The following is a 21,949-nucleotide window of genomic DNA, read 5'->3' on the forward strand; positions in this document are numbered from 1 at the left end:
CGTCCACACTTCCAGCGCAGAGGAATTGCCTTCTAAGTATTAACTATATTTGGAGGTTTATCTTTGAGGGCAGCTCCTTAATCCATTTCACCTTAATCATTCTTCAGGTAGATGTAACATACTAACATGTATGCATGCATCCACTTCTTTTATTTTCTCCTATCATTTTTCTTCTTTCATATTTTGTATGATGAAAACATCTACCTGTTTTGTGGCGCTATATGATTTCCATGTTTAATTTGAGCATTCATGCTTTAAGCATTTGAGAAAATGGTTTTTTTTTTTAGAGAAAAAGTGATTTTTTTTGTTTTAAAGAAAATTTTAAGAATATATATGAGTGTATTTTTTTCATTTCATAATAAACAACACTTATATAATTATTTGATTACAAATGAAAAAGAAAAACTACACCAATGTTAATATCATTTCCTTCATATTAGCCCCCTAGCATCTAGGGATGCAAAAAAAAGAAAAAAAAAAAAAAGGCCTATTTTGTATCCTCAAACACTGCTTTATCTATTTTACCAGCCTATTTTACAACTCAATCTACATCCCACATTTTATTTTTATATACAATCTAATAAAATAATATAAATTACCTAATAAAATAATAAAAAGTATTTTTCTTTCTATCTTTCCTCCCACTACCTTTTTCTCTTCACACACAAGCACAATATTAAATTTTTTTTTTCTTTACAACCTATGAATAGTAAGGTCGCATATATGCAACTTTACTATTCATAGGCTACAAATTTTTTTAAGTATACAAACTCAGATGAAGTGGGTTTTGATTGTCTTAGGTTGTAAAATAGTAACTGGGGGGTGTTCACACCCCCCAATGCTAGTGCTTACATGTCAGGTTCAACTTTGAATTTTTTATTTTTTTATTTTTTTTAAAGGGTAATGTTGTAGTTGTTTTAAAACTTATTGTACCACCTATTAATCAATAGATGTAATAGAATTTTAGCTTATAATGTTTGTTTCGTGGTAGCTAGCTTATTTAAATATAATGAATACTTTCATATGAGTTATAATTATTGATCACATTCTGATGTGGTCAATTACAAACAGTGGGGGAAAAAAAGTGATAAATTCGTGTAAAAATAATTGTCTACCACTCATTGTAGAAATATTCAGCAGATTGTGACAAACATTAATATGGTTAGGGTTGTCCACGGGACAAGTAGGTCGGGTTTGTACCCAACTTGCAACAAACCTGTACAAGATCAGGTGGGCGATTTTCCAACCCGCAACCGACCCGTAATAATAACGGGTTTGTCAGTTCGGGTTTCTATGAGGTAGTTGTCAGTTTTAGGTGAAACTAGAACTCACTAGAATTTTGCTAAAACGCGGTGAGATCTTGCCAGATTCATCCAAGATACAGTAAGATCTTGTTAGATCCAGTGAGATTTTTGCCAAATCGTGTGGAGAAATCACTAGTTTGGCCAAATTCGGTGTATATCGTGCCAAAAATCGATAGGTTTAGCTAAAAATGTGGCCAAAATTTTGGAAAAAATGGCCGGAGTTGATGGTCTTAGAGTGGGTAAGGTTTCACGGGTTTTAAAGGAGAAGATCTAAAACTGACCCACCGGCATCAAGTTTTTAACGTTGGGACCCATGTCCAACTGCTAGAACAGTCAGATTTGATGGTTTCAGGTCACGTTCAAGCGGGTGGGGTGAGTGGGTGGGTTGAACAGCCCTAATAATAGTAAAGGAAAAGTTTTTTTTTTTTTTTTTATTTAGTTTAAATTGTATATTTTATTTAAACTCTTCTTGAATTTTGCTAAATCATAATGGATAGTTATATATACAAATAAAATCATTAAAAAAAAAACTATTTATTAATAACTATCATAATTATTAAATTTTTATTTTGACAAAAAATTAATAAAAATTCATATTTTTATTAAGTTTTTCGTACATTATATGGATTTCTTATTGATTTATACTTTTCTTTAAAAAAAAATTGTATATATGTAATAATGACATCTTCCATCGATCTCAGGTACACAAAGGCTAACTGATAAGTGGCAATGACAACATATGATGTCAATTCAGAGACTGGTAAATGTTTTATTTTCCAATTGTTTAATAGTGTAGGCATTCAATGAGTTCTTCAAGAAATGGATATGCCTGACAAAGATATCAATAAAGTCAACCATTATTAATTTTATTAAGACTGCATTCTCAAATTAAAACAAATTTTCCAGTCAATTTTATTTTAGAATCAATTTTCCATTTAAATTATATATACCTCCAATCGTTTTAGAATCAATTTTCATTTTAGTATACTCTACTAGTTATATAGATCGTCATACATCATTTCTTTTCCAACATTATAAAGTAACTCAAATATAAAATGAAAAATAAAAAATTAAGATATATGACATAGTAGAATTAGTGGAACATAAAATAAAACATGAAGAGTGATAGATGCATTTTATTAAATTAAATATTTGCACTATGATTTTTACTAGTTACACGAAGAATTTTCTCACACATAATTCATGAAGCAGCGCGTATTGAGAGCACTAAGCTTTACCTGGCTGCACTAAAAGGTGACTGGAAATCTGTTGAGAACATGCAAGAAATTCAAAGAAAAATTACCAAAGCAGAGGAAACCACACTTCATGTTGCTGCTGTAGCAAACAAGGAAGACTTTGTAAGGAATTTAGTGGGTAATGGGATGAGTAGCGACGACCTAAAAGTTGAAAACATTGCTGGAAACACTGCCTTGTCCTACGCTGCTGCAACTGGAAATGTGAATGTTGCCAAGGTGATGCTGGAGAAAAATAAAGACCTGGCAAACCTAGGTAGTGGGGTGAAACCAATCTTTATGGCTGCTTCGTTAGGACACAGTCAAATGGTGCAGTTTCTTTATTCTGAAACTAATGAGATGGTTTGCCAATGGGATGAAAATGAACAAGCTGAATTATTTATCACTTGTGTTAAGGGTGGCTTATACGGTAAGCATAAGTAATTATAATTACTCTTGTAAAAAAAAATGAAAGTAATTATAATATTTCTTGCTTTTTTTGAGGGGGTGGTCTTCATGGTTTGATTTTTTTCATTCTAGAGTTGATTGAAAGTTAATTAAAAAAAAAAAAAAATCATAGCTTAAACATGCATGGTATGAAAAATTAACACAATCTAACCCATTCCTTTAATTTCTAAAATGAGGAAAATTTACACAATTTCACTCATCATTGAGGGCCAATGTTAATTAATTAATTTATTTATAATTATATAATTATAATGGGAAAGAGATCATTTGAACCTTAGATGTCATGGATATACAAAAAAAACTGAATAAGTGATAAATTTAGGTTTTTGAATAAGTAAATAATTATATAGAAAAAATTTGAGCTTTAAAAACTTATGTAACAAAATTAGAAGAAGTAAATAAAAAAAATCAAATGCTTCAATTATATATTATAGTTGAGATTTTTCGTAATAGATTACTATCCGATTAAGACCAATTGAGTTTCCTAAACAAAAGTTCCTTACCCCGACCTTAGTATGGGAAAACAAGTGCATGAGGCCCTAGAGGGGGGAAATTATCAAAAGGAAATGTTGATTGTCTTTGTAATATGATTATGCCATGCTTTCTGTTTAGTATACCTTTCATGATAGAAATATTCCAAGTGTTCCTTCTTAAGATTTTCTTTTTTTGCTTTGAATATATATATATATATATATATATATATATATATATATATTGGAATAAATAATGCAGGAATAGCCTTAGAAATGCTCAAGGCCAACCCTAATTTTGCTACCGCTAAAGACGAACTTCAAGAGACTACATTGCATGTGTTAGCTCGCAATCCTTCAGCATTTGTTAGTGGAAGTCGGCCAGGGTTGTTAAGGAGACACCTCAATATTCCATGTGAGTTATTCCGACTTCAACATTCTTAAATCTTGCATAGAAGATATTCCTCAATAATGTTGTATATACAGAAAATTCATTTCATGATAAAATTTTTATTTTTTATATTTAATAATGTCTATACTCTATATATATGATATCACATTATTTATATAAAAATTTAACTAATTTGTCAGTAAATAGACTTTTACATTTGTAATAAATAATGTCAACCATAAAATAAATATATTTAATCCACAAATGATGGAGAATTCACAATACAATATTTGGAGATCAACCAAAGCTAAAATTCAATTCCTCTAACCAACAAAAAAATTCACAGAGCATGAGCAACACCGAGATTAAATCCAACAAAAGCCAATGCACGCACTGTGAGGACCGTTCTAATAGTGAAGCAAGACTCTTTTCAGCTTCGACATCAACAACATTCATTTTTCATCAAAAACTTAATAAAAATTGTAAAGCCTCTCCGTTTCTATTCCTTCTGCTAGTGTTAGTTTAGATTCAATTTCTTTCTTTACAAATGACAACCTTCTAATTCAAATCTCTCCTCCCCCCCCCCCCCCCCCCTTTTCCCCTCTCTGAGAAATTTTTTAGTCAATGAATTTTATTTTATTTTTTGGAGTTATTTCATGGTTTCAACTTTCAAGAACAATTATTATGGACTTTTTGATTTATTTATTTGGAAAATTCCTACTAAAGAAATTAACATTACTATGTATTTTGAAAATTTATTCATTAAATTAAATTTTGTTTATGTTCTTAACAAGCACATCTAATTTCATGTCAATTAATATTATTTATTATTTGATTTATAAACTTAATTTTATGCAGAATTTTAGGCTATAAAAACTTAAATTTCAAACATTTTATTGATGAAATAGTTATTAATTATTGATCTTTTAGAAATTTTGTAAGCATAGAAGATTAAGAAGAAAATGTAATTTAATGGTGAATTAGCCAAAAATTACATCTAATAAAAAGATATTGAGTGAAATTATAATCAAAACTTTCCTCCTATTCATAGTCACCTTTGTAATAAAAATGCAACCAAATAATTTATATGTAATTTCTGATATATCATGTTAACTTACCGATTGTTCCAAAAAATTAACTTTTTAAAAATTGTGAATTTAATTATTTAATCTAACCATTTGAAAGGAAAAGGTATTCATTTATATTGAATCTATTGTTGCCCTAACAATAATATACAATACACGAAACACAGTAGCATGTTCACTAAATCTATTCAATTCTTTTATTAAATTATAATTCACTTTGGTATGGCTACTTCAATTCCAGGGTTGAAGTTAAAAGAAGAAAAGTCGAAGCAATCTCAAGCTCATGAACTACTTAAACAATGTCTTCAAGCTTACAAAGATGACATTGAGAATTTAAACGAAATCTCAGAGCTTTCATTAGTTCTATTTATTGCAGCAGAAGTAGGCAACGTGGAGTTCTTGGTTGAGCTTATTCATTTTGACTTAGATCTATTATGGAAAATAGATGATAAGAAGAGAAGCATATTTCATATTGCTGTTGAGAAGCGCCATGAAAGCATCTTCAATTTAGTTGTGGTAGGCTCAATTAGAGATCTATTAGCAGATAGAATAAATGAAGATGGAAACAACATGTTGCATTTAGCTGCAGGATTGGCACCTGAAGAGAAGCTTAATGCCATATCAGGAGCAGCTCTTCAAATGCAGCGAGAATTACTATGGTTTAAGGTATTTATTCATATGATTTTAGTATTAAGTTTTGAGCTATTTTGTTAGAATATTGATTAAATAATAATTGCGTTCACCATTCATCAATAGTTTAAGCTTTTAGAATAATCGATCATTTATTTCATTTTGTAGAAAATTCATTCATGTTTACACTTAGATTTAATGTCTACCTAAAGTTTCTGAATTTTAAGACTAATCAACAAGTCTCTCACGTGGTATTTCCTTATGATTTGCAATGGAAGGAGGTGGAAAAGGCTGTAAGACCTGGATTCAAAGAAATGAAAAATGGAAACGGGGAAACACCATATGTTTTATTTGCAAAGAGCCACAAGAAGTTAAGGAAGCAGGGAGAGAAGTGGATGATGAATATGGCTAGATCATCAATGGTGGTTGCAACACTAATTGGAACTATAGCCTTCTCTTACCAACCAGATGATAAATTAAACCACCAAAGTCCTAAATTTGGCCTGACCTATTCGGTTTCAAGCGCAATTGCAGTATTTTGCTCTTCAACATCCCTATTTACGTTCTTGAGCATCCTTACCTCACGTTATTCATATGAGGACTTCCTCGTGTCTTTACCTGTTAAGTTGATGATTGGAGTCACTACACTTTTCATCTCAATTGCTGCCATGATGGTTGCATTTTCTGCATCCTTTTGCTTGAAGAATCATAATCACCAGGAATTGCCATTGATCTTTTTTGTCATTGGTTTATTTGCTTGTGTGCCAATCTTATACGTGTTGCTGAAGTACCGCCTTTTAGTTGACATAGTCCAATGTACCTGCTTTCGGCTTCAGCCACAACATCGTCTACCTTACTAGGAAGTTTCTGATGCACCACTGTGTAGCGAGTGTCTTACATTTCATAGGTCTCATGCACCTGTGAATCCAGCGGTTGTCTTACAACTTGAGTCTGTGAATCCAACACCCACTGCATAAGGCTGGTGTATAAAATAATTTTTGCTACTCTACTAGTAATGGCCATTCAATTGCTACTAGTCAATCTTTTCTGTTGCTTTCCTTTCTTCATGTGTAACATGAATATGAATAAATTTGAACTATATTAAATTATTAATAATGTTGTATGTTATAAACACAAGTCTTATCTTTTGCATATTAATCTTTAGCATTTCTTTTTCAATAATAATTTTTGGCATCTTTTGAATTATTGTTATGCATTTATCTACGGTCTTATCTAGTATTCTCCAAATTATAGATACAAGGATACGTAACGATTCAACTGTCACACTCATTGTTTTACACCCACTTTTCATGATTTAAATGTGGAAATCATTATTTTTCCTTCTAAAATGTGTATTTCTATATATGCAATTATAGATAGTACAAAGTTTAGTTACAAAATTAGTTGTAGTTTAAAACTACAACATTACTTAATATCTTTTCATTGAAGGTGAATTTTGACAAATCGACCATTAGATTACATTTTCTTCTTATATTCTCCGTGCTTGCAAAATTTCTAGAAAATTAAAGATCAATAATCATGTCATCAATAAATTTTATAAATTACAAATTTTTGTAGTTTCAAATTATGCAAAAGATATAATCTCATAGATCATAGAGTAAATAATATCTGATTGGTACAAAATTTAACATGTGTATTAAAAACGTAAAGAACATGCAATTTAATAGTTAAATTTTTGAAATATGTTGTAATTTTAATGATATCAAGTAAGGTTGTAACCTTAAGCTACACTCACAATCAATTTTGTAACTAAATTTTGTCCACATGGATATTGTGTAAAGTGTAAACAAGTGTATGTAAAATTTACATAAGAGAATATTTCTTGTCAAAGCCTTCAAATGTACATAAGAAAATATTTCACAAAAATCTTTGAAATACCCAATATATTCACAAGCTTCTCAAAGCCTTCAAAATCATTTCTTGTCAAGAAGATTTTGTATCAATTTTCTCAAATATTACAAGTATGTCAAGATAAAAGAATCTTTAAATTTTGCAAATAATGTAATAAATCCATAAAATTCATTACAAAGAATTAAATCAAAGATGCTTGTCCTTTCATGCTAACAAATTATGCATTTTCCCATATGCAATAAAAAATATGATGTACTTATCATAACTAATTATATCCGTTAAATTTACAACACGATACTTTTTAGGAAAAATACAATTTCTATAAACAGTTTCCCAAAACGTATTTAACCCAAAAACAATGTTTTATGCAATATGGATATTTTTCAAAAATCTCATTAAAAGCTACTTATCTCGAGAGGCCAACCAATTTTACCTCAACCGGGCACCATGAAATCAACAAATCTCATCACTAGGTCCATCATCAAAAGTCTCAAAACCTAGAAACAAAATAATCAAGCTTATCAATAACAATGCCCATCAGAAAGTACCATCGAACTTGTCTCCATAAATTGAATATGTCCCCTAAAATCAAATTAGGGCCTAGAGCTTAACTTAACTATCCAAAGGCATCGATTCCCAAAGGATACCAAACAAGCATACAAATGGTCCAAAGGACCAAAACACAACCAAAGAATTTTAATACGCTACCGCAAACAATATGCATTTATTAGATAATATAACACATCACTTAAAAAAAATGGGGTAACTAGACTCAAGAATTTATTTTGGGTACTAACTAGCAAAACCAAGCGATTATAACAATTCTTATAAATTCCCAAGTGTTCACAACGAAACAACCATGTTTAAGTACTACACTAACTCATGTATTAATAATGTTAATACATATTACAACATGTAGGAATCAATTATAACATCATCAAATCACTTTCAAAGTTCTAAAACTCATTATATATCTCACAAATTCTAGTGTTGAATCAAATAAACAACTATAAATAATTAAACCCAACCTTATAACTCAATGAGGCAAAATATCAAACACTAAATTTGCAAAAAAACATAACTTCAAGGCATTTAAACTTTCATAGTTAACACTTTCATTATCCACTTGTTTTAAAACAAGTTCATAGCACCTACATCATCAAAGTTTCACATACCCACCTCTCCACAACTCCAAGACCTCCAAAACCCATTACCCAAGACAAAATCTTGATTGGGTGAATACTAGAGCAACATGAGTCAAGACCAAACCAAACTTTTCATTCCAAATAAGAATTTCTTACATAAACCCAATAAGCTTGCTCTAGCATAAACCCCATAGCTAGATTTTACTTAGTTTTGTTAGGAAAATAGGAATTTTACCTCAAATTCCTTGCTTGGCCGAATGGGTCCCTCTCTTCCCAAAATCTTTTCTTCACAAGCGGTGGTGATGGCTTGAAAAGAAACTCATGGCTGAAGTATTTTTAGTGGAAGACCATGGAGAGAGAGAAAGGGATTCAAGTGAAAGAAAGGGAGAGGGGTGGCAGCTGGAGAGAGGGAGCGAGACGCGAATGTGAAACAGTGAAAGTGAGGGCGGCTGACTTAAGGGGAAGAAGGCTATTTCCAAGTTTGTCACTAAAATATATTGCAAGTAAAATTACCAATCTGCCCATCAAGCTTCCTCCAAATTACAGTTAACAACCGGGGTGTTACATTATGAGCCTTCTAAAACTTCTTCTCGATCTGATGAAATTGTTGGGCTAGCCTCATCTCATCATGAAATCTGGACTACACAAAACTTGAGCCTCCACTTCCCTCTGCCTCTGTTACTAGAATATTCCTAATTCACGTGCAACTCCAAGATCATAAGCATGCATGGTGTTCTTTCTATCGGTTTGTTTCTGCATAGGGTCAAAACATTATCTAATCAGTGTGGCAGGAGATAGGCTCTAACATCAACATTCTAATATCTACGCATTCAAAGGTCTTAAATTGGTGTTCAGTGATTTAGTCAAAACCTTGTCTATTCGTCCCTAACTATTTCATTTCTTGAATTGCCATAGCTTTCTCCAAGGTCATGAGTTCCTTCACACTACTGACGACTTTTTTTCTGCTATTTTGCAGTCTTCCTTTGGCACCCCTTGTCAAACTCTAAACTTGCTAGTTGCTAAGGCTTTCATTTATTTGATTGGAGGATAGAAAACTACAGGGTAGAAGAGATTTAGTTTTTCTTTGCATGTTTGGTTGGACATTGAAAAGTGATGAGATGCTTCTTCTGTTTTTTTTTTTTTTTTTTGGTGTGTGTGTGTGTATGTTACCGCCAAATAAAAAATCAAATCCAGGAAAGCCTTATGAAGCTCATTGTCGCTAGGTTTACTTATTGGAATACCTGTTAAGGTGCGACTTGCGACTTGAGTTAGTACTTGCTTTATCTATCATCCTCTTTAATGTCCTAATATCTTCCATTATGGCTGCATTCTCCATATTGGCTATGCTATGTGTCTGAATACGGTTTACCTCTTGATTTGATTTCAGGAGCATGGGTGAATCTGAGCTCATTCTATAGGTCTTGCTTGTGAGAAACTGATGCTGGACTGGAGCATAGACTTATGTAGCCATCCATTCCAAGGTTTATTCTCATTCTAGGGACGTGTATTCTACAGTGATGGTCTACTAAAGTGCTCTCTTTATTGCGGGAGCAAGGCCGGCCCAAGAAAATTTGGGCTAGGCTAAAATTTTATTTAGGACTTTTTTTTTTTTTTTTAATGTACACATTAATTAAATAAAATTATATAATACTAATTAAATTTAGACTAATTTGATATAAATATAGAAATTGATGAATAATACTAACTAAACTAAGGTTAATTTTATATAGAAGATCGAATATCATAGTTGAACCATAAATTTAAACAAAAAGAACTAAATTTTTTTTTTTTTTTTTAAACTTACTTTAACTTAAATATATGACTATGCATAGTTAAGTACAGTTATAATCTAAATTTTAATTTTATATATTCTTTTTAAGAGAAAGAGATAGATATTATTTGGTGTGTGGTTTTGTAGAAGATTAGTTTATAAAAATTAAGATCTCAAACTATTAGAGGAGATTAGTCATCATTGATGATCTATCACATTTGCAGCATCTTTTTTGAAACGTTTTAAGGTTTCAATTGGTTTAAATTTCTATTGGTCTCCTATTTTGGAAGCCTTGTTAGAAACGAAAAAAAAAAAATACTAAAAATGTTCACAATATAATATAATAATGACTGTAATTGATGAATTTCAACAATTTAATTTATTTGTATTTGAATTAATTTTTTTATGTGATTGGCGATATGTCAATTAAACCTATAGTAAAATTTGTGACATATTTAACATCACTCTTAAAAAAAGTATCAATTATTTAAAAAAATTTATATTTTTATAAAATTTTGGGCTTTTTACGAAGGGAATGAGGTCTTTTTTTAATAGGGAATTTTTTATTTTGTTGTTGGGCCTTAGGCCTAGGCCTTGGGCCAGACCTGTGCGGGAGTGCCATGAATAACAAAAGTTGAGAGAAGGTTAGATTTTGAAACCTTAAAGTAGCAAAATTTATTATTTGTAGGTCATAGTAGTGTAGCTAAAATTATATTAGCCATTGATCTCTCTCTCTCTTGAACTTAATTGATTGAATTTATACAGAAAATGAAGAATGGCCTTAGAATGTAGCAATATAGGTCAATTATTTCAAAGTAGCGTGGATCAAAGTTTGTATTATGTACAATGCAGTGACAGAGCTAGAAATGTTTTTTAAGAGGGGCCAAACTAAATACAATATATCAACTTTAACTCATCATAATTATACCATACATTCTTCATAGAATTAAAATTATTTATAAATAAAACTAAAAAATTAAAGTACAATTGAAAAAAAAAAAAAAAAAAAAAAAAAAAAAAACTCAAATAAAAAAAAAAACTCAAATAAAAAAGAGCCTAATGGCACATGTTAAATATCTATATCTATACATCTATATAAGAAAGAACAATTGAAGTGCTTGTGTTTGACAAAACAACATAGGAAAGGCTTAAATGGTAGCTTCTCTTTATAAAGCTTAAATTACTTTGTTGCGCTAAGTGCATGTCTGAGCTATAAAAAATATAAGTAAAGAAATAGTCGGAGCCCTTTTTGGTGTTTTTCTCATAAATTCTCCAATTGAATCAATTTTTTTGTGGTTTCTTTGATATCTCAAGGCTTTTTTTTTTTTTTTTTTTTCTTTTTCCTGTAAGAACTTGAAGGAAAGCGCAGATGATGGAGGGGAAAATCAAGAGCAATTCTTGCTTTGTATCTACAAGAACTTTGGTCTTTTGCGACCAATGTTTTAGCGACAACCAACAAATCGTCACTATTAGGCACACATTAGTGACAATAATATATGGTCATCGCTAATAAGTGCATAGTAGCGACAACACAAAGGTAGTCACTAATAAGAAGTCGCTAACGCCATGGAGGGAATTTTATTTACTTTTGGAAAATGGAGGGAAACTTTTAGCAACAACATTAAATTTTGTAGCGATGACATTTACGTTGCTAAAATAAGGTTTATTTTAACGACAACATCTATCGTCACTAATAATCATCTTTAGTGATAACCTTGTGTATTGTCGCAGATATGTGGCCAAAAATATATAGTAAATATATTATATACATACTTTATTTATTAGCGATGACACATTGGTCGTCACTATTAGAAGGCTATTAGCAACAATATAATTTGTCGTCTTTGATAATCACCTTTTAGCAACGACACAACATGTTGTCGCAAATATATATACCAAAATATAATAGAGGGAAAAATTTTCACTATCAAAAAGTGGTGGGAATTATTGGAGGGAAGCAAATTATATATTAGCAACGAATCAGGTCATCACTATATGGGATCTTTTAATGAAGACAAAGATTGTCGTCACTAATATGTGGCTAAAATAATTTTGATTATTTTTTATTTATCAAATCCTCCGAATGCCTCTTAAAATATTTAAAATGACATAAATTCCTTTAGTATATTTGAAATGATTAAAATACGATTAGCCTCATCAAAATGACCAAAATACTCCCAAACTTAAATAATGACCAAAATAACCTTGAAACCTACAAAGTAATTTAAAATTCTCAAATTCGTAAAAAGAGAGAGAGAGAGAGAGAGAGAGAGAGAGAAAGGAGAGGGCTTGTTGCTTCAGAATACTCTCAAACCATAATGTTATCCAATTGAAACTCAAAATCAATAAAATAACAAAAATCGAGAAGGTTCTGATTCCATTCAAAATACTGACTAATACCCATAATTATCAAAATGTAAATCGTATCGTGAATCAATTTTTGATTTTTCTGTATCATATGTCATAAGAAATGTATTAGTCAATATTTACCAAACTAATAAATTAATTATAAATATTATGAATTTATAAATTCATAATATATTCAACTAATAACCAATTCAATCATTAGTCATGCAATAATATTTACCAAAAGTAAATAAATAAATCAAATTAAAATATATTTATAATATACATATTCAAATTAATTAAAATCAGAAGTGATAATACATGATACATGAGCCAAAATAATAATTTTTTCATCATTTTGTCTAATCAACTTTACCTAGTCAATGTTAACATGATGTTCATCATATTTCAAAATTATTTCTTCATTGACATTTTCTATCAACAATTCCAATACCCAATAATCCACTGAAAACCTTCCTATGAACCTAGTTTCACCAAGTCCAGTGATCTCAGGACCATCTATTAAGTTTGACCGGGTTTGACCAACTTTAATTAAACTTTGATTGTGCATTTCTCTAAATCCAACCATTTGATTGTGACCACAATTTATGAAAATTAACCTTTCATTACACTCTTTAAATCCAACCGTTAGATTTCAAATCTAAGTATGACGCGTGATGAACATGTATTGTGTACCTGTATGGCTATGTTTTCTCAATCTGACCATCCAATTGGTCTTAAATTTCACCAACACCAATATGTCACCATACTCTTCAATTCCAATGATCGAGATTTGAAAATGAATTTCACCAAGTCTAATGGTCTTAGGAACATCTATTAAGTTTGACCAGATTTGACCAACTTTAACTAAACTTTGACCGTGTCTTTCTCTAAATCTAACCGTTTGATTGTGACCATAATTTATGAGAATTAACATTTTATTACACTCTTTAAATCCGACGGTTAGATTTCAAATCTAAGTATGGCACATGATGGACATATGTTGTATACCTGTATGACTATGTTCTCTCAATCTGACCATCCATTTGGTTTTAAATTTCACCATCAATATGTCGCCATACTCTTCTATCTCAATGATCAAGATTTGAATTTGAATATCATCAAATCCAGTGGTCCCAGGACCATCTATTCAATTTGACTGGGTTTGATCAGGTTTGACCAACTTTAATTAAACTTTGACCGTGCCTTTCTCTAAAGCCAACTGTTTGATTGTGACCATAATTTATGAGAATTAACCTTTTATTACACTCTTCAAATCTGACGGTTAGATTTCAAATCTAAGTATGGCGCGTGATGGACATATGTTGTATACCTACATGACTATGTTCTCTCAATCTGACTATCCATTTGGTTTTAAATTTCACCTTCAATATGTCACCATACTCTTCTATCTTAATGATCAAGAATTGAATTTGAATATCATCAAGTCCAGTGGTCTCAGAACCATCTATTAAGTTTGACTGGGTTTGACTAACTTTAACTAAACTTTGACCGTGTCTTTCTCTAAATCCAACCATTTGATTGTGACCATAATTCATCATAATTGACCTTTCATTACACTCTTCGAATCCAACGATTATATTTTAAATCTAAGTATGGTTGTGATGGACATGTGTTGTGTACCTGTACGTTTATGTTATCTCAATCTGACCTCCAATTGGTCTCAAATTTCACCAACACCAATATGGCACCATACTCTTCAATCTCAACGATCCAGATTTGAATATGAATTTCACCAAGTCTGGACTATTTATTAAGTTTGACTGGGTTTGATCAACTTTAACTAAATTTTGACCATGTCTTTATCTAAATCCAACCATTTGATTGTGACCATAATTTACGAGAATTAAACTTTCATTGCACTCTTCAAATCTAATGGTTAGATTTCAAATCTAAGTATGGTGTGTTATGGACATGTGTTGTGTGTCTATATGGTTATGTTCTCTCAATTTGACCATCTAATTGGTCTTAAATTTCATCAACACCAATATGTTGTCATACTCTTCAATCCCAATAACCAAGATTTGAATATGAATTTCACCAAGTCCAATGGTCTCAGGACCATCCATTAAGTTTGACCGGGTTTGACCAACTTTAACTAAAATTTGACCACGCCTATCTCTAAATCCAACCGTTTGATTGTAACTGTAATTCACCAGAATTAACCTTTCATTACACTCTTCAAATCCAACGGTTAGATTCCAAATCGAAGTATGGTGCGTGATGAAAATGTGTTGTGTACCTATATCATGTATCGTAAGATACACAAATACTTAATAAAATTATGGATATACATATATGAATGGTATATTCATTATAAAATCATAATATATTCAACTAATAACCAATTTAATCATCAACTATGTAATAATATTTAGAAAAACTAACTAAATAAATCAAATTAACATATATTTATAACATACATATTCAAATTGATTAAACCCAAAAGTGATAATACATTATATATGAGCCAAAATAATAAAATTTGTCAATTCACAAATTATTATATCCCCACCAATAAAATTTATTAGCAAAAAAAAAAAAAAAAAAAAAAAAAAAAAACCTTATTGTGATGAAGCATAATAGTTGTCACAATATTGTGTTTCTACGAAGGCAATGTAAATCTTTCATAATATATGGCCCCTTGTGACAAATGAATGCCACAATAGATATAGTTTTGAGTAATGCTACCAAGGGAGTTAATCTCGTACCGGAGGCCGTACCGGTTTGGTCAAAGAAACGAGATATTTCGATACCAGTTAATATTGGTGTACCGTTTCGGATTTACCGCTATTATATATATATATATATATATATATATATATAACCAAAATTCATATAATTTATTAAAAAGTTTAAATTTATAAATCTTTATCTCATATAAAATGTTAATCTCTAGTTAAAATTTCAACCAGGTAATATTAATAATATTAGGGAATTGATGTTCCTACTTCTTTAATAATAATAATAATAATAATAATACCATAGTTAGTAAAGTTTGACAGTGTTAGCCCAAAAAAAAAAAAAAAAAGTTTGATAGTACAAAAACTTTTTTCAGTTATTAAAAGTTAAAATGCGGTTTGAAACTTCTTTGGATTAGAAAAAATTAATAAATAAAAAATTTAAAATCTTCAAAATTTTATAACAATTCACGTGGGTGTGAGAGAAGGCACACTGCCACAAGTTACAAACAAAAAGCAAACCTCATTTACTTTTAGCTTTTTACCATTAAAAGTCACAACAAAACTATTTTATAATATTTTTACTCCACTGAATGCTACAGTTACAAACTATTTTATAATATTTTTACAAAATATTGATGTAATTAATTTTGTATTAGTTTTCACCTAAATCTACTATTAATATCACTTTTTCATTTACCAATAATCACTTACCATATCAACAATTTATAATTATTTTTGTAAAATAATTTGTATTACTAGATTATTATATAGTTTCGGTCAAAATAACTCATGAGATGTAGTTAACAACAAAAAAAAAAAAAAAGAGCACTACCTAACGTAACGGATCTGAAGGGCATCATCCCATATTTTTCTCAGTCACTCGATTGTTTTCTCAGCCAATCTTATCTCTTTGGTTTGCTTTTCAGTTTTTCTTTCCTCTTTAATTCTTCTTCACGTTTATCAAGTTTTGCTTTCCAAATTTTCACCAATTTCATATTAAGGTTTGCTGGAAGTCCTATTAGTAGGCCCTAGCCCCTAGGTATGACTTTTCTTCTTTATTTTTGTCATTAAATTAATAGATATATATAATAGGATAAATTAATAAGGGTCCGGTTAACGTGTGCCCTAAGGGCACACGTTAACCGTACATATAAGAAATTATTTTATTGGTTTTGTTTTGCTTTTTCACATGACAGTAAAAGACTTTTTATGGGAACAACAGCAAAGCATCTGACAAATTATATTTTTCCAAAAAGACTAAACTACCCTTCACTCATTTCTTCTCCCCCTCCTCCTCGAAAGTTGAATCAAAAGTTACACACTTGAAACAAGCTAGCCGAAAACAACACTCTACCACCAAACAACTTCTACCAAAATTCTCATTAAAAAAAAAATCCTCTTACAAAAATTACACATACAAATTTCAGATGTTCCTGGAACAAAAGCAGAACATACAATCAATAAAAAAATTATGACTTTAATATTTATAAAAAAGAAATCAATATGAGTTTTAAATACTTGTGAATCTCAGCGCCGGAACTTCAAAGCTGAACAACTATCTGTTGTCGATGACAGGAGGGGCCTTGAAATGGGTGCGTCAACCAGGTGTGGTTCATGATCGGGTGTTCCTTGAAGCCATCCCCATTTCGTGCTTGAGTTCTCTTTGATTTCACTGGTCTCTGTCTGTTGAGGGAATGAAAGAAAGAAAGAAAAAATACAGAGAAAGAGATGGGATCTGAGAGAAAATGAAGGAAAGAAAGAAAAAAAAAACTGTAGTGAAACTGAAATAGAAGAAACATTTACCTCTAAAGACCAAGTTCTACCTTGGCTGAAACAAGACTTTCTGAAACAAGTTCTCCCTTGGCTGAAACAAGTTCCCTTACACAACAATTTTTGAAAAGTAATGTTGTCCTCACGTGGATACGTGGTAAAAAAAGAGCCACACAACTTTCTTTCTTTTTTTTTTTTTTGTAAAGGCTTACACAGTACAGTGATAACTTTTTTTTTTACTCTTGGCTGCTTTTTTTTTGGCTAAACTGACTCTTTGGCTTCTTGCTGCAAACAATTATCTAAATTTAATGATTAAATAATGGTAACAATGCAACTTTTTATAAGTATTTGTGAAATTTTTTAAGTATTTAATTGTTTTAATTATAATGAAATTTATTATAAGTATTTGTGAAAAACTAAATTTACTGTGAAATTTATTATAAGTATCAATTGTGTCTATTATTCACGTCATTTTTAGTCTGTTACGTGAAGAGGCTACTGATGTAAACAATATACATCTTCAAGAGGTAAAATCAAAATTTTAAAACTCTAGGAAAAATAAAGATCACATCAATAAAATCTTTAAATTTCAAGTTTTTATTGAGTGTGAATTTAGACAAATATACATTGGCACTACATTTTCTTCTTATAACCTCTATGCTTGTAACCTTTCAAGATGATATGAGGTCAATAAGTATTAAGACAATAAAATCTTGTTTCTTGCAACAATGACCAATTCCTTTTGAGTCTACAATTTCTATTTGTATATGTGATGGCGTGAGCTTGAGTTATTGCATTTTTTTTCCTAGTCCTATACCACTAGCCTTATCATAGTAAGTATGTGAGAGGCCCCACCCTCAGTCCACCAACTTTTTGTTGGGACAAACCCACGTGAATTAGTGGGGTTGTGTTAGTGCCCCGTTATATTTCCCCATAGATTTAGGGTCTTACACTCTTACATGGAGTTGCCATTTATTTTATTTAAATAGTAAAAATAATAAAATCCAAAATGAAAGAAATAAAAATATTTTATTGATTAGTAGTGGGTTAGAGGTGTTAGAGATTTAGTGTCCTAAGACAATAAAACATAAATAGTAATTTTTAAAATTATTTTAAGTTTAAAAATAGTATCTCGCTATTTTGTGTTTTAAATGTGGTAAGAAGACCGGTTTGCTTTGGATTGAAAAAGTGTCATGATACATGATATGATATGGGACATTAGATTTCAATTTTAGTGAAACACTATTATTTCTATGGGAAAATTTTCTATTTTTTCAAGAATGCATGATATTCATTGGCATAATATCGTCAAAATGATAACATAACACCGACAAAAATAAAAAGTTGACAAACATCATATTGGTGATTTTTTAAGCAAAAGACCTAACATTTCAAATAAAATATTGGGTTCAATCCCATATCTATTGAAGTACAATTTTTCATTCTCTTTGCACCATTTGAGGAAGTTGAGTTTTCCTTCTCCTTCTCCTTCTCCGAACATGTAGAGATGTTATGGCCAACATGCTTACAAAACCCACAAGTTCTCTTTTGCTTTCCCAATTCTTTTCCACCTTTCATTCTTTTTTGCTTTGGGCGACCTTTTGTTTTTGAGAGTGGAGGACAATGAACAAAACAATCTCCATCAATAGCATCATTAGCATTAGCATCAACCATATTTTCCTTGTCCACTAAATTTTCATCACTCAACACTATCAATTCTTTTCCACCTAATGATGTTTCGCGACACCAACGTGGTGGAAGATACAAAGATGGAATTTGGTAACAATCTTTGTGAATGAATAAACTAAGTGTGTGACGACAAAGTATACCCCAAAATTCAAAATTCTTGCAACTACAACTAGTCTTCTCACCATCCCATAAGACTAAGTGCTTTTGACTAGTTTTTTCTTCATAATATTGCAACACAAACTCAATACCGTTTTCTTGAAGCACCGAGTATTGTGTGGCTCTTCCAAACTCCTCTTGAAAAATCTTGAAAGCATAGGGTGTCAACACACTATGTGCTTGTTGTTCTATTGGTGACAATGTTCTTAAAGAAGAACCTCTATATTTCTCCAACATTGTATCATGTGATTGTGTTTGCTCAATATCTTCAATGGCAAGGTCAACCTAAAATTACGAATTGTAAATAATTTAAAGACACATAAAGACTACAAATATTAACAAATAAAAAAATAAATCAAATTCTACAATAAAAGGAAGCAACAATAAATAATGATTTACTTGTTCAATAAATTGCGTCAAGTTTATGTGGGAACTAAAAAACCGTTTGATAAATGCATTTATACTTTCGGATCTTTCGGTTGTTGTCATTCCCCCAAAAAAATAGTCACGAAGGTAACATGGTACCCAAAAATGCTTGATTTGATATAAACCACTTACATGCTTGTTAGTAAGCATGTCATATTTTGCCATTACTTGAGACCATTGATGCTCAAATTCTTCACATGAGTCTAACTTATATAGCTTGTAGAAATCCATGCACCAATTTGAATATTGACTACAAAGAATTGCTGTAAACCAACCACTAAATTTAGCAATAATGTGCCATATACAAAAAGCATGTTTTGTGGATGGCAATTCTTTTGATATTGCCTCTGTTATCCATGGATCTTGGTCTGTTAAAATTGTCTTAGGTGACTTCTTCATTAAATTTGCAAAAGTCTATTAATCAAATACAAAGTTATTAGCACTTGAAAAAATATAGTAGGATATATACTATTAAACTACTAATTAATCAAATAAAATCGAAAAATAATTGCATAAGCTTACAAGATAATTAAATAATTTACGTACCTTCATTAACCATTGAAATGCACTAGTTGTTTCATTTCGAAGAAGTGCACAACCAAAGTGAATTGTCTTTCCATGATTATTGATACCAACAAAAATACCAAAAGGCATGTCATATGCATTTACTTTGTAAGTAGTATAAAAAACAACCATATCTCCATATTTTTGGTACCAATGAAAACAAGGAGTAGGCGCCCAAAAAATATGCTCCAACCTACTCTCTTCATCAATTGTATATGCATATTGAAATTTAGAATTCTTTTCCTTAGCAACTTTGCACAATTGTAAGAGACCCATAGCATCATTCATTGCATGCATTCTTCTCATTTTCACATAAAGGTTATGGATATCTCTTTTAAAAAATGGAAGATCTCCATGCTTCACACCTTTCTCAAGCTCCATAACACGTATTATTTGCCTAACCGAAAGTCCACCATTTTTCAACAAGAGAATGCGATCTTTATCTTCTTTAGTGATAACTTGATTGGCCGGAAGAAATCTTACTTCCGAAGGGGACAACAATTCATGATTGTGATCTATAACAAACTTAGTGACATGCCATTCTCGTGGAAAAATGTCAAATGACTTTCGCAATGTGATTCTTAGATGAGCTTTGCATTCACATCTTGTAGATATCCTATTTCGTTGCTCCTTAGATGAATCCACTATTTTTAATTGTTGTCTACCTTCTCGGTGACAAAAGAAATCATGTCTTACATTTTCTCCATTTTTTGTGACAAAACGACCTTTTCGAATTGTAAAACCATATCGATTTGCATAATTTTTATAGAAAATGAAAGCCTCTTCTTCACTAAGAAAACATTGACCAACAAAAGGTTCAAACTCATTTTCTATTGAATTAATATCTTCATTTTCTTCAATAACTCCTATTTCTTCCATTGGATATTCATTCCAAACCACTAATTCCTCCCCACAAATGTAATTATTTTCTCCGTCATTTGGAAGCTCATTTAAGTCAACACAATTCCTTGAAACACTTTGATGAATCTCACTTGCAATTACAATACCATTCATTTTTTCTATATTGTAACAAGAATTTAAAAAAAAAAAAATCAACATCATATTCAACTATAAATGAAATATAAACTATAAATAAAAAAATAGAATAAAATAGTATACCTTCTTGAGGTAATTCATTTAAGTCAAAACAACTCATTGGAACTAATTGGTGAATCTCACTTGCAACAAAATTCTCATCCATTGATTCTACAATAATTTAACAAAATTGATAAATAAATATTAACATCATATTTCAATATATTTGAAAAATAAATTAAGAACAAAAGAAATATATGTACCTTATTTATAATTTCTTGAACACTATATTCTTATAGACATTCTTTGATCATTCATTGAACTCTTCTCAACAAAAACTCTCATCCATTGATTCTACAATAATTTAACAAAAATGATAAATAAATATTAACATCATATTTCAATATATTTGAAATATAAATTAAGAACAAAAGAAATATATGTACCTTATTTATAATTTCTTGAACATTATATTTTTGTAGACATTGTTTGATCATTCATTGAACTCTTCTTTCTTTCTTGTCTTTTTGTTGAACATTGAACTCTTTTAGTTTTTTCTATGATCTTGGTAAAGTGAAGGAGAGAAAAAAGTAAATATTGGTAAAGTAAGTATTGGTGGGAGATGAAATAGAAAATGGAGGGAAATGGTAAAAAGAACATTTTTGTCTTGTTAAAAAAATTGGAGGACAATTGGTCATTTTGTTTGGATTGATCCGGCTTGTTAAAAAAATTGGAGGACAGATCCGGCTTGTTCAAAAAAATTGGAGGTCATATTTGTCATTTTGTTTGTTAGACCAAAAAAGTACTCCTTGTACAGAATATTTCAATTTCCTAGGTAAAAGGCCACAGCTATGATTGGCATTACCGTGTGCCCTAAGGGCACACGGTAA

General features: G+C 30.5%; 1 protein-coding gene and 1 long non-coding RNA gene across 2 annotated transcripts in view; one reads left to right on the top strand and one right to left on the bottom strand.

Annotated features, from left to right (window-relative positions):
• Positions 1-21,949, top strand: part of LOC126715187 (casparian strip membrane protein 3) — an 87,691-nt gene that overhangs the window by 35,342 nt on the left and 30,400 nt on the right. The gene's annotated exons all lie outside the window — the stretch shown is intronic.
• LOC126715188 (uncharacterized) lies at positions 16,769-17,341 on the bottom strand. The gene is made up of 2 exons (XR_007651821.1): positions 17,223-17,341; positions 16,769-17,102 (listed from the first exon to the last, which is right to left on the bottom strand). It is a non-coding gene; the product is annotated as an uncharacterized LOC126715188 (long non-coding RNA).

The sequence above is a fragment of the Quercus robur genome, chromosome 2 (genome assembly GCF_932294415.1).
Source record: "Quercus robur chromosome 2, dhQueRobu3.1, whole genome shotgun sequence".
Classification (NCBI taxonomy): Eukaryota; Viridiplantae; Streptophyta; class Magnoliopsida; order Fagales; family Fagaceae; genus Quercus; species Quercus robur.